General features: G+C 39.5%; 1 pseudogene; it reads left to right on the forward strand.

The window, feature by feature from the left end:
• Positions 1-1,153: 1,153 nt before the first annotated feature.
• Positions 1,154-1,944, forward strand: LOC116866042 (annotated as a pseudogene).
• Positions 1,945-16,882: the final 14,938 nt, after the last annotated feature.

Raw genomic sequence — 16,882 nt, forward strand, 5'->3', positions numbered from 1 at the left:
ATTGACTTTAGGATTGGTACTATCTATTTGAGAACTGGAACACAGCCATTTTGAACTGGAGAGCAATGGTCTGAGGGATGAAATCCAATAACACTATGTACATAACGGGAATCCCAGGACTGAAGCACTTCCATACTGGATGGTAGATGGACAGTTGGAACAAGGTTACATTGGTCAGCGAAACCAAAAGCGTGCCTTATTCAAAGGACTCGTCTAAGACGGGAATATCATCTTTATGCCAAATGAATACATAACAATGTCTGAACTGGAATCACATTCATCCAACTTGCAGTGATTTCTTAAGCTTGGTACAAGGAGTCACAGACTTTCAGGAACTTTTGGCCAAAATGTGTACAAAACTAAATTATGCAGTGATGAGACTTAGTCAGTTGGAAGACTGTCATAGCAAGATCTGCCAGGTGAGTCAACTTTTCTGCAGAGACCAAGTCTCTCAGGTTGATGGTAATCACTGCAGGAACTGAACACGCCAAATGGTGCTGTGGAGGGCCAAAGGACATCCTATCCCTCTCTCAGTTGCTCCCAAGACTCCCTCCCCATGTACATGACCGGCCAGTGCTGTAAAGTCTGCTGACCAAAATGCATCTATACAGGAAAAGTCCTTGTAGAAGGCCAATGGATCTTAACTTAGAGCTGCTGGGAATGCTGAGGTGGAGTTTTAATAAAAGTTACAGAAGCATGCGCTCCTTTGAACTGCTCAGAAAAGGGTCACATGCAGTAGAGGTTATAACTTTTGTGTAGACAGAGCTAAATGTGGTGAAAATTTACAGTGCAAAAACTAGAATACAAAAGCCACTTGTGAGTGCAAGAAGAGTAACATCTGTGCCCAGAGAGACTCTGCCTGCCATGAAAATATTGATGAGTATGCAGCTAAAATGCATTACTGCCATGCCAATACTCTATGTGTCATCTTGACTGGGTTACACCACTGTGACTGTGTCCCAGGATACATATTTGTAGATGACTTCTCCTGTACAAAATGGGATGAATGTGACCACAGGCAGCACACCTGTGATGGGAATGTCATCTGCACCAATACTGTCCAGAGACACAGCTGCACCTACAAACTGAGCTAAGTGGGGAACAAGACCATTTGCAGAGTGTTCTATGAAGAGCATAGCAGATATGGAATATCATGGCTCCTAATAAATGCATTTGTCCTCTGGATTCAAAGAAAGCCACTGCAAGAAAGATATTGATGAATGTACAGGAGGAATCGTTGAGTGCCACAATCATCCCTGCTGTGTTAACCTGCCAGGCTTGTACTGCTGTGAGTGCAGAAGCAGTTTTTAGGATGATGGAGTCCTGTATTAACACTGATGAATGTGCCTTAAGAACCCATACCTGTTGGAGTGATTCCCCTGGCCTCCATCAAGCTGGCAAGCGAATTCAATTTTCTCTGTCTATCTGGGCTCTCCTGCTCTGGTGATTGCCCCAATGGAGAAGTGCAGTGCAATAGGCAGGTGTTCTCTCTGTTCCCGCGAGAACCAAAAGATAATCAGTCAACAGATAGCTTGTCATTGCTGGAATCCAAATGCTTACCTTTTCTGTTGCCCAAAGTGTGACACCAGGGCCACAAGTCAATATTCAGATCTAAATGGACACAAGCTCTATCAAAGTGGAGACAACTGGACTCACAGCTGCCAGCAGTGCCAGTGTCTGGAAGGAGAGGTAGATTACTGACCACTTGCTCCAATTTCAGCTGTGAATACACAGCCATCTTGGGAAGGCATTGCTCTCTCCACTGTGTCAGTGACCCAGCTGATAACATTACCTGTGACATCAGAAAAACTTGCCTGGACAGCTGTGGCATTTAAAGACATAGCAGCACAGTGTGAACATGGCTGGATATCCTTGTACAACCTGCAAATGTAAGGGCGGAATTTTGGAGTGTTTTCTGTGGATTTGGAGTGTTTTCATAATTGAAGTGTTTAAAATGGATTCATCATCCCGGGAGGAAAAATGGACAAAATGACCATCTAATATAATGAACAGGAGTTGGTGTTTTTTACTACAGACAGTTATCAAAGTCTGCACTGAGGAAGGGGTTTTGGGAATGCATTCTGGACCTATCACTTTGTTCATTAATGCTAACATAGTCTAGATGACCTACAGTGCAGTGCATTCACGTATTTAGTTGTTAGAAGTTTCCCATGTTATAAATCATTTTTCCCTTATCAGACCATTTGCAAATACATTTAAATGACCTCATGGTAAATTTTATTTTTGGTTTATTTTGTGTACAAACATAATAGAGACTCAAGATCCTTTTATTTATTTTTTCTGGACTTTTGGATCAAATTCTACAAATAAAACTGCCTATTGTGATTTTTGTCACCCCAAACAAATAAGACAAAAAAACAAAAAAACAATTGTGAGAAAAAGAGTAAATATTACACATCAATATATATTAGACTTAACTTCTTCTTCTTTGTTTTTATTGTTGTTTTAAGAGGTTGTTTTGTTTTTGTTTTTGTTTTTAAGATTTTACTTATTTACTTGACAGAGAGATCACAAGTGGGGAGAGAAGCATGCAGAGGAATAGAGGAAGCAGGCTCCTTGCTGAACAGAGAGCCTGATGTGGGGCTCCATCTCAGGACCCTGAGAACATGAACTGAGAACATGAACTGAGCCAAAGGCAGAGGCTTAACCCACTGAGCCACCCGGGCACTACATTGTTGTTGTTTTAAGATTTATTTATTTGAGAGATAGAGAGAGCAGTGGTGAGGGGTAGAGGGAGACGGAAAGAGATAATCCGAGAATCTCAAGCCGACTTCCCGCCAAGCAGGATCCTTACGTGGCTCTTGATCCCACAACCCTGAGATCATGATCTGAACCAGTCAAGAGACAGACACTTGACCTACCCACCCACCCCCAGACTTAATGTCTTTTTTTTTTTAGATTTTTAAAAATTAATTGTTTTTATTAACATATAATGTATTATGTGCCCCAGGGGTACAGGTCTATGAATCATCAGGCTTACACATTTCACAGAACTCACCATATCACATACCCTCCCCAATGTCCATAACCCAACCACCCTCTCCATACACCCCCAGCAACCCTCAGTTTGTTTTGGGAGACTAAGAGTCTCTTATGGTTTGTCTGCCTCCTGATCCCATCTTGTTTCATTTTTTCCTTCCCTACCCGCCAAAACCCCCATTATGCCTCTCAAATTCCTTACATTAGGGATTCATATGATAATTGTCTTTTTCTGATTGACTTATTTTGTTCAGCGTAGTACCCTCTAGCTCCATCCACTTCATTGTAAATGGCAAGATTTCATTTCTTTTGATGGCTGCATAGTACTCCATTGTATATATATACCACATCTTGGTTATCCATTCATCTGTTGATGGACATCTAGGTTCTTTCCATAGTTTGGCTATTGTGGACATTGCTGCTATAAACATTCAGGTGCATGTGCCCCTTTGGATCACTACATTTGTATCTTTAGGGTAAATACCAGGTACTGTGATTGCTGGGTCATAGGGTAGCTCTATTTTCAACTTTTTGAGGAAACTCCATGCTGTTTTCCAGAGTGGCTGCACCAGCTTGCATTCCCACCAACAGTGTTGAAGGGTTCCCCTTTCTCTGCATCCTCGCCAACATCTATCATTTCCTGAATGGCTAATTTTAGCCATTCTGACTGGTGTAAGGTGGTATCTCATTGTGGTTTTGATTTGTATTTCCCTGATACCAAGTGATCTGGAGCACTTTTTCATGTTCTGTTGGCCATCTGGATGTCTTCTTTGCAGAAATGTCTGTTCACGTCCTCTGCCCATTTCTTGATTGGATTCTTTGTTCTTTGGGTGTTGAGTTTGATAAGTTCTTTATAGATTTTGGACACTAACCCTTTATCTGATATGTTGTTTGCAAATATCTTCTCCCATTCTGTCACTTGTCTTTTGGTTTTATTGACTGTTTCCTTTGCTGTGCAAAAAAAAACTTTTGATGTTGATGCAGTCCAAATAGTTCATTTTTGCCCTTGCTAATCTTGCCTTTGGCGATGTTTCTAGGAAGAAGTTGCTGCGGCTGAGGTCGAAGAGGTTGCTGCCTGTGTTCTCCTCAAGGATTTTGATGGATTCTTGTCTCACACTGAGGTCTTTCATCCATTTTGAATCTATTTTTGTGTGCGGTATAAGGAAATGGTCCAGTTTTATTTTTATGCATGTGGCTGTCCAATTTTCCCAACACCATTTGTTGAAGAGACTGTCGTTTTTCCATTGGACTTTCTTTCCTGCTTTGTTGAAGATTAGTTGACCATAGAGTTGAGGGTCTATTTCTGGGCTCTCTATTCTGTTCCATTGATCTATGTGTCTGTTTTTGTGCCAGTACCATACTGTCTTGATGATGGCAGCTTTGTAATAGAGCTTGAAGTCTAGAATTGTGATGTCACCAACTTTGGCTTACTTTTTCATCATTCCTCTGGCTATTCGGGTCTTTTCTGGTTCCATATAAATTTGAGGATAATTTGTCCCATTTCTTTGAGAAAAAATTCATGGGATTTTGATACAAATTGCATTAAATGTGTAGATTGCATCATATAGCATAGACATTTTCATAATATTTGTTCTTCCAATCCATGAGCATGGAACGCTTTTCCATTTCTTTGTGTCTTCCTCAGTTTCTTTCATGAGTACTTCATAGTTTTCTGAAAAGATTCTTTGCCTCCTTGGTTAGGTTTATTCCTAGGTATCTTATGGTTTTGGGTGCAACTGTAATGGGATTGACTCCTTCATTTCTCTTTGTTCTGTCTTGTTGGTATACAGAAATGCAACTGATTTCTGTGCATTGATTTTATATCCTGACCATTTACTGAATTCCTATATGAGTTCTAGCAGTTTTGGAGTGGAGTCTTTTGGGTTTTCCACATAAGGTATCGTATCATATTGGCAATGAGTGAGAGTTTGACTACTTCTTTGCCAATTCAGATGCATTTTATTTCTTTTTGTTGACTAATTGCTGAGGCTAGGACTTCTAGTACTATGTTGAATAGCAGTGGGGATAGTGGACATCCCTGCCGTGTTCCTGATCTTAGCAGAAAAGCTCTCAGTTTTTCCCCATTGAGGATCATATTTGCCGTGGGTTTTTCATAGATGGCTTTGATAATATTGAGGTATGTACCCTCTATCCCTACATTTTGAAGAGTTTTGATCAAGATAGGGTGCTGTACTTTGTCAAATGCTTTTTCAGCATCTATTGAGAGTATCATACAGTTCTTATTCTTTCTTTTATTAATGTATTGTATCACATTGACTGATTTGCAGATGTTGAACCAACCTTGCAGCCTGGAATAAATCCCAGTTGGTTGTGGTGAATAATGCTTTTAATATACTGTTGGATCCTATTGGTTAGTATTTTGGTGAGAATTTTCACATCTGTGTTCATCAAGGATATTGGTCTGTAATTCTCCTTTTTGATGGGGTCTTTGTCTGGTTTTGGGATCGAGGTAATGGTGGCCTCATAAAATGAGTTTGGAAGTTTTCCTTCCATTTCTAATTTCTAATTCCTTCCATTTCTAAATTTTGGAGAATAGGTATTAATTTTTCTTCAAATGTTTGGAAGAATTCTGCTGGGAAGCCATCTGGACCTGGGCTCTTGTTTTTTGGGAGATTTTTGATGACTGCTTCAATCTCCTTACTGATTATGGGTCTGTTCAGGTTTTCTATTTCTTCCTGGTTCAGTTTTGGTAGTTTATATGTCTCTAGGAATGCATTCATTTCTTCCAGATTGTCAAATTTGCTGGTATATAGTTGATAATATGTTCATATAATTGTTTGTATTCCTTTGGTGTTGGTTGTGATCTCTCCTCTATCATTCGTGATTTTATTTATTTGGGTCTTTCTCTTTTCTTTTTGATAAGTCTGGCCAGGGGGTTTTCAATTATTAATTCTTTCAAAGAATTAAATTTCAAGGATTTAATAAATTTTGTTGATTTGTTCTACTTTTTTGTTTGTTTGTTTGTTTTTGTTTGTTTGTTTGTTTGTTTCTATTTCATTGATTTCTGCTCTGATCTTTATGATTTCTCTTCTGCTGGGTTTAGACTTTCTTTGCTGTTCTTTCTCCAGCTCCTTTACGTGTAGGGTTAGGTTGTGTACTTGATACCTCTCTTGTTTCTTGAGAAAGGCTTGTATCACTATATATTTTCCTCTCAGGACCACCTTTGCTGTGTCCCACAGATTTTGAACAGTCGTGTTTTCATTATCATGTGTTTCCATGATTTTTTTCAATTCTTCTTTAATTTCCTGGTTGACCCATTCATTCTTTAGTAGGATGCTCTTTAGCCTCCATGTATTTGAGTTCTTTCCAACTTTCCTCTTGTGATTGAGTTCTAGCTTCAGAACATTGTGGCCTGAAAATATGCAGGGAATGATCCCAATCTTTTGGTACTGGTTGAGACCTGATTTGTGACCCAGAATGTGATCTATTCTGGAGAATGTTCCATGTGCACTAGAGAAGAATGTGTATTCTGTTGCTTTGGGATGGAATGTTCTGAATATATCTGTGATGTCCATCTGGGCCTGTCCATCTGATGTCATTTAAGGTCTTTATTTCCTTGTTGATCTTTTGCTTAGATGATCTATCCATTTCAGTAAAGGGGGTGATAAAGTCCCCTACTATTATTGTATTATTGTCATTGTGTTTCTTTGATTGTGTTATTAATTGGTTTATGTATTTGGCTGCTCCCATGTTAGGAGCATAGATATTTAAAATTGTTAGATCTTCTTGTTGGACAGACCTTTGAGTATGATATAGTGTCCTTCCTCATCTCTTATTATAGTCTTAGAGTTAAAATCTAATTTGTCTGATATAATGATTGCCACCCCAGTGTTCTTTTGATGTCCATTAGCATGGTAAATTGTATTCCACCCCCTCACTTTAAATCTGGAGGTGTCTTTGGGTCTAAAATGAGTTTCTTGTAGACAGCATATCCATGGGTTTTGTTTTTTTATCTATTCTGATACCCTGTGTCTTTTGATTGGGGCATTTAACCCATTTACATTCAGGGTAGCTCTTGAAAGATATAAATTTAATGCCATTGTATTGCCTGTAACGTGACTGTTACTGTATATTGTCTCTGTTCCTTTCTGGTCTACTACTTTTAGGCTCTCTCTTTTCTTGGAGGACCCCTTTCAATATTTCCTATAGGGCTCGTTTTGTGTTTGCAAATTCTTTCAGTTTTTGTTTGTCCTGGAAGCGTTTTTTTTTTTTTTTTTTTTTAATTAAAAGAGCAAATCTTTACTTTTTACTTTACATACAAATGTGAATATACATATGTCTGATATACATAATATATACAGGTGATATACAAAATATATATGTAACTGACACATATTATTAGTTTTATATGTATATATTTTTTCCTTATTAGCTGAGTGTGACTTTAGCGAAGTTACTTAATTTTTTTTTAATAAATTTTATTTTTTATAAACATATATTTTTTTTCCCAAGGGGTACAGGTCTGTGAATCACCAGGTTTACACACTTCACCGCACTCATCATAGCACATACCCTCCCCAGTGTCCATAATAACCCTACCCCCCCAACCCCCCTCCCCCCAGCAACCCTCAGTTTGTTTCGTGAGATTAAGACTCACTTATGGTTTATCTCCCTCCCAATCCCATCTTGCTTCATTTACTCTTCTCCTACCCCCTTAACGCCCCCATGTTGCATCTCCTCTCCCTCATATCAGGGAGATCATATGATAGTTGTCTTTCTCCGATTGACTTATTTCGCTAAGCGTGATACCCTCTAGTTCCATCCACGTCGTTGCAAATGGCAAGATTTCATTTGTTTTAATGGCTGCATAGTATTCCATTGTGTATATATACCACATCTTCTTTATCCATTCGTCTGTTGATGGACATCTAGGTTCTTTCCATAGTTTGGCTATTGTAGACATCGCTGCTATAAACATTCGGTTGCACGTGCCCCTTCAGATCACTACGTTTGTATCTTTAGGTTAAATACCCAGCAGTGCAATTGCTGGGTCATAGGGTAGTTCTATTCTCAACATTTTGAGGAACCTCCATGCTGTTTTCCAGAGTGGTTGCACCAGCTCGCATTCCCACCAACAGTGTAGGAGGGTTCCCCTTTCTCCGCATCCTCGCCAGCATCTGTCATTTCCTGACTTGTTAATTTTAGCCATTCTGACTGGTGTGAGGTGGTATCTCATTGTGGTTTTGATTTGTATTTCCCTGATGCCGAGTGATATGGAACACTTTTTCATGTGTCTGTTGGCCATCTGGATGTCTTCTTTGCAGAAATGTCTGTTCATGTCCTCTGCCCATTTCTTGATTGGATTCTTTGTTCTTTGGGTGTTGAGTTTGATAAGTTCTTTATAGATTCTGGACACTAGCCCTTTATCTGATATGTCGTTTGCAAATATCTTCTCCCATTCTGTCAGTTGTCTTTTGGTTTTGTTAACTGTTTTTTTTTTGCTGTGCAAAAGCTTTTGATCTTGATAAAATCCCAATAGTTCATTTTTGCCCTTGCTTCCCTTGCCTTTGGCGATGTTCCTAGGAAGATGTTGCTGTGGCTGAGGTCGAAGAGGTTGCTGCCTGTGTTCTCCTCAAGGATTTTGATGGATTCCTTTCTCACATTGAGGTCCTTCATCCATTTTGAGTCTATTTTCGTGTGTGGTGTAAGGAAATGATCCAATTTCATTTTTCTGCATGTGGCTGTCCAATTTTCCCAACATCATTTATTGAAGAGGCTGTCTTTTTTCCATTGGACATTCTTTCCTGCTTTGTCGAAGATTAGTTGACCATAGAGTTGAGGGTCTATTTCTGGGCTCTCTAGTCTGTTCCATTGATCTATGTGTCTGTTTTTGTGCCAGTACCATGCTGTCTTGATGATGACAGCTTTGTAGTAGAGCTTGAAGTCCGGAATTGTGATGCCACCAACTTTGGCTTTCTTTTTCAATATTCCTTTGGCTATTTGAGGTCTTTTCTGGTTCCATATAAATTGTAGGATTCTTTGTTCCATTTCTTTGAAAAAAATGGATGGTACTTTGATAGGAATTGCATTAAATGTGTAGATTGCTTTAGGTAGCATAGACATTTTCACAATATTTATTCTTCTAATCCAGGAGCATGGAACATTTTTCCATTTCTTTGTGTCTTCCTCAATTTCTTTCATGAGTACTTTATAGTTTTCTGTGTATAGATTCTTAGTCTCTTTGGTTAGGTTTATTCCTAGGTATCTTATAGTTTTGGGTGCAATTGTAAATGGGATGGACTCCTTAATTTCTCTTTCTTCTGTCTTGTTGTTCGTGTAGAGAAATGCGACTGATTTCTGTGCATTGATTTTATATCCTGACCATTTATGAATTCCTGTACCAGTTCTAGCAGTTTGGGAGTGGAGTCTTTTGGGTTTTCCACATATAGTATCGTATCATCTGCGAAGAGTGATAGTTTGACTTCCTCTTTGCCGATTTGGATGCCTTTAATTTCTTTTTGTTGTCTGATTGCTGAGGCTAGGACTTCTAGTACTATGTTGAATAGCAGTGGTGATAACGTACATCCCTGCCGTGTTCCTGACCTTAGCGGAAAAGCTTTCAGTTTTTCTCCATTGAGAATGATATTTGCAATGGGTTTTTCATAGATGGCTTTGATAATATTGAGGTATGTGCCCTCTATCCCTACACTTTGAAGAGTTTTGATCAGGAAGGGATGCTGTACTTTGTCAAATGCTTTTTCAGCATCTATGGAGAGTATCATATGGTTCCTGTTCTTTCTTTTATTAATGTGTTGTATCACATTGATTGATTTGCGGATGTTGAACCAACCTTGCAGCCCTGGAATAAATCCCACTTGGTCGTGGTGAATAATCCTTTTAATGTACTGTTGAATCCTATTGGCTAGTATTTTGGTGAGAATTTTTGCATCTGTGTTCATCAAGGATCTTGGTCTGTAGTTCTCTTTTTTGATGGGATCCTTGTCTGGTTTTGGCCTCATATAATGAGTTTGGAAGTTTTCCTTCCATTTCTATTTTTTGGAACAGTCTCAGGAGAATAGGAATTAGTTCTTCTTTAAATGTTTGGTAGAATTCCCCTGGGAAGCCGTCTGGCCCTGGGCTTTTGTTTGTTTGGAGATTTTTGATGACTGTTTCAATCTCCTTACTGGTTATGGGTCTGTTCAGGCTTTCTATTTCTTCCTGGTTCAGTTGTGGTAGTTTATATGTCTCTAGGAATGTATCCATTTCTTCCAGATTATCAAATTTGTTGGCATAGAGTTGCTCATAATATGTTCTTATGATTGTCTGTATTTCTTTGGTGTTCGTTGTGATCTCTCCTCTTTCATTCATGATTTTATTGATTTGGGTCCTTTCTCTTTTCTTTTTGATAAGTCTGGCCAGGGGTTTATCAATCTTATTAATTCTTTCAAAGAACCAGCTCCTAGTTTCGTTGATTTGTTCTATTGTTTTTTTGGTTTCTATTTCATTGATTTCTGCTCTGATCTTTATGATTTCTCTTCTCCTGCTGGGTTTAGGGTTTCTTTCTTGTTCTATCTCCAGCTCCTTTAGGTGTAGGGTTAGGTTGTGTACTTGAGACCTTTCTTGTTTCTTGAGAAAGGCTTGTACCGCTATATATTTTCCTCTCAGGACTGCCTTTGTTGTGTCCCACAGATTTTGAACCGTTGTGTTTTCATTATCATTTGTTTCCATGACTTTTTTCAATTCCTCTTTAATTTCCTGGTTGACCCATTCATTCTTTAGAAGGATGCTGTTTAGTCTCCATGTATTTGGGTTCTTTCCAAATTTCCTCTTGTGATTGAGTTCTAGCTTCAGAGCATTGTGGTCTGAAAATATGCAGGGAATGATCCCAATCTTTTGATACCGGTTGAGACCTGATTTAGAACCAAGGATGTGATCTATTCTGGAGAATGTTCCATGTGCACTAGAGAAGAATGTGTATTCTGTTGCTTTGGGATGAAATGTTCTGAATATATCTGTGATATCCATCTGGTCCAGTGTGTCATTGAAGGCCTTTATTTCCTTGATGATCTTTTGCTTGGATGATCTGTCCATTTCAGTGAGGGGAGTGTTAAAGTCCCCTACTATTATTGTATGATTGTCGATGTGTTTCTTTGATTTTGTTATTAATTGGTTTATGTAGTTGGCTGCTCCCACGTTAGGGGCATAGATATTTACAATTGTTTGATCTTCTTGTTGGACAGATCCTTTGAGTATGATATAGTGTCCTTCCTCATCTCTTATTATAGTCTTTGGCTTAAAATCTAATTGATCTGATATAAGGATTGCCACTCCTGCTTTCTTCTGATGTCTATTAGCATGGTAAATTCTTTTCCACCCCCTCACTTTAAATCTGAAGGTGTCTTCGGGTTTAAAATGAGTTTCTTGTAGGCAACATATAGATGGGTTTTGTTTTTTTATCCATTCTGATACCCTGTGTCTTTTGATTGGGGCTTTTAGCCCATTAACATTCAGGGTAACTATTGAGAGATATGAATTTAGTGCCATTGTATTGCCTGTAAGGTGACTGTTATTGTATATTGTTTCTGTTCCTTTGTGATCTACTACTTTTAGGCTCTCTCTTTGCTTAGAGGACCCCTTTCAATATTTCCTGTAGAGCCGGTTTGGTGTTTGCAAATTCTTTCAGTTTTTGTTTGTCCTGGAAGCTTTTAATCTCTCCTATTTTCAGTGATAGCCTAGCTGGATACAGTATTCTTGGCTGCATGTTTTTCTCGTTTAGTACTCTGAATATATCATGCCAGCTCTTTCTGGCCTGCCAGGTCTCTGTGGATACATCTGTTGCCAATCTAATATTTTTACCATTGTATGTTACAGACTTGTTCTCCCGGGCTGCTTTCAGGATTTTCTCTTTGTCACTAAGACTTGTAAATTTTACTATTAGGTGACGGGGTGTGGACCTATTCTTAATGATTTTGAGTGGGGTTCTCTGCAGCTCCTGGATTTTGATGCTTGTTCCCTTTGCCATATTGGGGAAATTCTCTCCAATAATTCTCTCCAATATACCTTCTGCTCCCCTCTCTCTTTCTTCTTCTTCTGGAATCCCAATTATTCTAATTTGTTTTGTCTTATGGTGTCACTTATCTCTTGAATTCTGCCCTCGTGGTCCAGTAGCTGTTTGTCCCTCTTTTGCTCAGCTTCTTTATTCTCTGCCATTTGGTCTTCTATATCGCTAATTCTTTCTTCTGCCACATTTATCCTAGCAGTGAGAGCCTCCATTTTTGATTGCACCTCATTAATAGCTTTTTTTATTTCAACTTGATTAGATTTTAGTTCTTTTATTTCTCCAGAAAGGGCTTTTATATCCCCCGAGAGGGTTTCTCTAATATCTTCCATGCCTTTTTCGAGCCCGGCTAGAACCTTGAGAATCGTCATTCTGAACTCTAGATCTGACATATTACAGATCAATGTCTGTATTGATTAGGTCCCTAGCCTTTGGTACTGACTCTTGTTCTTTTTTTTGTTGTGAATTTTTCCGCCTTGTCATTTTGTCCAGATAAGAGTATATGAAGGAACAAGTAAAATACTAAAAGTGCGGCAACAACCCCAGGAAAATGTGCTTTCACCAAATCAGAAGAGATCCCAAATCATGGGGGGGGGGGGGAGGAGGGGATATAAAGAGGTTCAGAAAGAAAAAAAGAAAAGAAAAAAAAACGAAAAAGAAAAAAGAAAAAAGAAACAAAAAAAGAAAACCAATAATGAAAAAATATAAAAAGGAAAAAATAAATATATATATATTAGATAAACTAGTTAAAAAACGTTAAAAAAGAAAACGGTAAAAGTTAAAAAAATTTAGCAGAAGAAGAGAAAAAAAAATTGAAAAAAGAAAAAAAAATTAAATTAACTGCAAGGCTAAAGAATCATGGGGAGAAAGCCATGAGTTCCGTCCTTTGCTTTCTCCTCCTCTGGAATTCCGCTGCTCTCCTTGGTATTGAAACTGTACTCCTTGGTAGGTGAACTTGGTCCTGGCTGGGTTTCTTCTTGATCTTCTGGGGGAGGGGCCTGTTATTGTGATTCTCAAGTGTCTTTACCCCAGGCAGAGTTGCACCGCCCTTACCAGGGGCCGGGCTGAGTAATCCGCTCGGGTTTGCTTTCGGGAGCTTTTGTTCCCTGAGCGCTTTCCGTAGAGTTCCAGAGGACGGGAATGAAGATGGCGCCCTCCCAGTCTCCGGCCCAGAGGAGCCGAGAGCCCGGGGCCCCACCCCTCAGTGCGCCCTCAGAGAATAGCGCCCAATTGCTCCCGTCACCCTGGCCTCCATCCGCGCTCCGAGCTGACCGAGCCTGAGACTGGTTCAAGGTAAACCCGAGCTTAGAGCTCACTCCTCGGCTCTGTCTCTGTAGCCGGCTTCCCGGTTCTAATACCTGTAAGCTCTGCGACACTCAGATACCCCCTATCCTTCTGTGACCCTGCGGGACCTGAGGCCACGCTGACCCCACGTACACTTCACCCCAGTTAAGCCTCTGGAGTGATGTCCTTCAGCGGAACAGACTTTTAAAAGTCCTGATTTTGTGCTCCGTTGCTCCGCCGCTGCCGGGAGCCGGCCCCTCCCCCCGCGGTCTATCTTCCTGTCGCTTTGGATTCACTTCTCCGCCAGTCCTACCTTTCAGAAAGTGGTTGATTTTCTGTTTCTAGAATTGCTGTTCTTCTTCTCTTCGATCTCCCGTTGGATTTGTAGGTGTTTGCAATCTTTAGATAAGCTATCTAGCTGATCTCCCACTACCGGAAGTAGTCTCAGCCTGCTACTTCTCCGCCATCTTGACTCCTCCCCCCTGTCCTGGAAGCTTTTTATATCTCCTATTTTCAATGACAGCCTAGCTGGATATAGTATTCTTGGCTGCATTTTTTTTTTTTTCTCATTTAGTGCTCTGAATAAATCATGCCAGTTCTTTCTGGCTTGCCAGGTCTCTGGATAAGTCTGCTGCCAGTCTAATATTTCTACCATTGTATGTTACAGACTTCTTGTTCCGAGCTACTTTCAGGATTTTCTCTTTGTCACTAGCACTTGTAAGTTTTTTTTTTATTAGATGTTGTGGTGTGGACCTATTTTTATTGATTTTGAGGGGGTTTCTCTGTGCCTCCTGGATTTTGATGCTTGTTCCCTTTACTGTATTAGGGAAATTCTCTATTATAATTTGCTCCAATATGCCTTCTGCCCCCATCTCTCTTTCTTCTTCTTATGGAATCCCAATTATTCTAATATCATTTCATCTTATGATATCACTTATCTCTTGAATTCTCCCCTCGTGGTCCAGCAGTCGTTTGTCTCTCTTTTACTCAGCTTCTTTATTCCCCATCATTTAATCTTCTATATCACTAATTCTCTCTTCTGCCTCATTTATCCTAGCAGTAAGAGCCTCCATTTTTACAAAAACATTTTATTTATTTGACAGATTACAAGTAGGCAAATAGAGAGGGAAACAGTCTCCCTGTGGAGCAAAGAGGCCAAGTTGGGGTTCAATCCCAGGACCCTGAGACCATGACCTGAGCCAAAGGCAGAGGCTTAACCCACTGAGCCACCCAGGGTCCCCAAGCCTCCATTTTTTATTGCACCTCATTAATAGCTTTTTTTTTTTTTTTAATTTCAGCTTGGTTAGATTTTAGTTCTTTTATTTCTCCAGACAGTGTTCTCTAATATCCTCCATGCTTTTTTGAACCCCACTAGCACCTTGAGAATCATCATTCTGAACTCTAGATCTGACATATTACCAATGTCCATATTGATTAGGTCCCTAGCCATCGGTACTGCTTCTTGTTTTTTTTTTTTTTTTTTTTTGTGGTAAGGTTTTCTGCCTTGTCATTTTATCCAGGTAAGAATATATGAACAAGAGAATAAAATAGTAAAAGGGTGGCAAAGGCCCCAGAAAAATGTATGCTAACAAAATCAGAAGAGACCCCAAACTGGGGGAAGAAGAAAGGGGGTAAAAGGAAATTTTGAAAAAAATATATATGCATATATATTTTTTTTTCCAAAATTTCTGAATATATTATTCCAGTTCTTTCTGGCCTGCCAGGTCTCTGTATTATATATATATATATATATATATATATATATATATATATATATATATAATATTAGACTGGTGAATAGAACACAGCCACCCATTTGATTTGGGGTATATTTTGGGCTCTTAGAAGAAACTACATCCCAAAATTTTAAAGAAAAAAAACTTATCTATGTATACACAAAAATAAGGGTAAATATGATGAAGGGATGGAATATGACTGTAATGATGAAAATTTTTTAAAAGGAATTGATAAGAAAAGTTGGTTGGAAAAAGAAAGAGGAAGAAAAAAACAGGGAGATAATGTGCTCAGGCTGGAGACTGGAACAAATCCTTGTGCTAGATTTAGGGTATATTTTGATCTGTTAGAAGAAATTGTATCCCAAAATTTTTTAGGAAAAAAACACCATATATATACACACAAAATAAGGTTAAATACAACAAAGGATACAATATGACTATAATAATGAAGGTTTAAGGTGTTTTTTGGGTTTTTTTGGTTTGTTTGTTTTGTTTTTTAGTATAAACTAGTTAAAAAATGTTAAAAGAGGAAAGAGGGAAAGTTAAAAAAAATTAGAATAAAAAAATTAAAAAAAATTAATTTAACTTTGCAAGACTAAAGGATCATGGGGAGAAAGCCATGAATTCCATGCATTGCTTTCCCCTAGCTCTGGAGTTTCACTGTTCTCCTTGATTAGTGAGCTTGGTCTTGGCTGGATGTTCTTCCTGATCTTCTGGGGGCGGGGCCAGCTGTAGTGAGTCTCAAATGTCTTTGCCTGAGGCAGAATTGTACCACCCTTGCCAGGGGCCAGGCTAAGAAATCTGCTCAAGTTTGCTCTCCAGAGTTTGTGTTCCCTGAACGTTTTCCGTAGAACTCTGGAGGATGGGAATTAAAATGGTGGCCTCCCAATCTCCAGCCCAGAGGAGCCGAGAGCTCGGTGCCCCACTCCTCACTGCACCCTCAGAGAAAAGGGGTCAGTCACTGCCATCTCCCTAGTCTCCAGCTGTGCTTTGGGTTCACCTGGCCTGTGAGTGAGTGTTTCTGTCTCTGGTGCATGGCCCTATTTGAAGCGTCCAAACCCAGCAGATTCCTGCCTCCAAAGGAGGAAGGTGAGTCTCCCTGGATCTGCCACTTGCGGGGTCCCTGCTCAAAGAGCAGTGGCCCGACTGTGCCGCAGATCTAGGTTTAAGATAATACCAAGTTGAGAGCTCACTCCTCAGCTCTGTCTCTGCAGCTGGCTACCCTGTTCTGATACCTGAGAGCTCTGCCACACTTATTGACTCCCAATCATTCAGTGACCCCGTGGGTCCTGAGACCACACTGTCCCTGCGAGGGCTCCACCACAGCTTAGCCTCTGGAGTGATGTCCCTTAGTGGAGCAGACTTCTAAAAGTTCTGATTTTGTGCTCCACTGCCCCACCGCTTGCCAGGAGCCCCCTCACCCCACCCCACCGTGGTCCATCTTCCTGTTGCCTCGGATTCACTTCTTTGTACATCCTATCTTTCAGAAAGTGGTCGATTTTCTGTTCCTAGAGTTGCTGCTCTTCTCTTCAATCTCCTGTTGAGTTTGTAGGTGTTCGGAATGGTTTGATAACTAGCTGAACTCCTGCTACCTGATGTCATTTCAGTCCACTATTCCTCCACTTTCTTGTCTCTCCCCAGACTAAACTTCTTAATATAAGTATAATTTCTTATTTTTCTTTATGTTCCTAGTGTTTGGCACAAAACTTTGCACAAATCAGTCATTCAATGATATCTGTTAAATCAAATTGAATTAATTATACAAATGAAATAGACTAAGTCAGAAAAGCAGTTGATCAAAAATGAAAGTAAGTATAAAAAAAAATAAAATCATAAGTGACAG

Source organism: Lontra canadensis, unplaced genomic scaffold (assembly GCF_010015895.1).
Source record: "Lontra canadensis isolate GAN:19392208 unplaced genomic scaffold, GSC_riverotter_1.0 scaffold9, whole genome shotgun sequence".
Taxonomy (NCBI): domain Eukaryota; kingdom Metazoa; phylum Chordata; class Mammalia; order Carnivora; family Mustelidae; genus Lontra; species Lontra canadensis.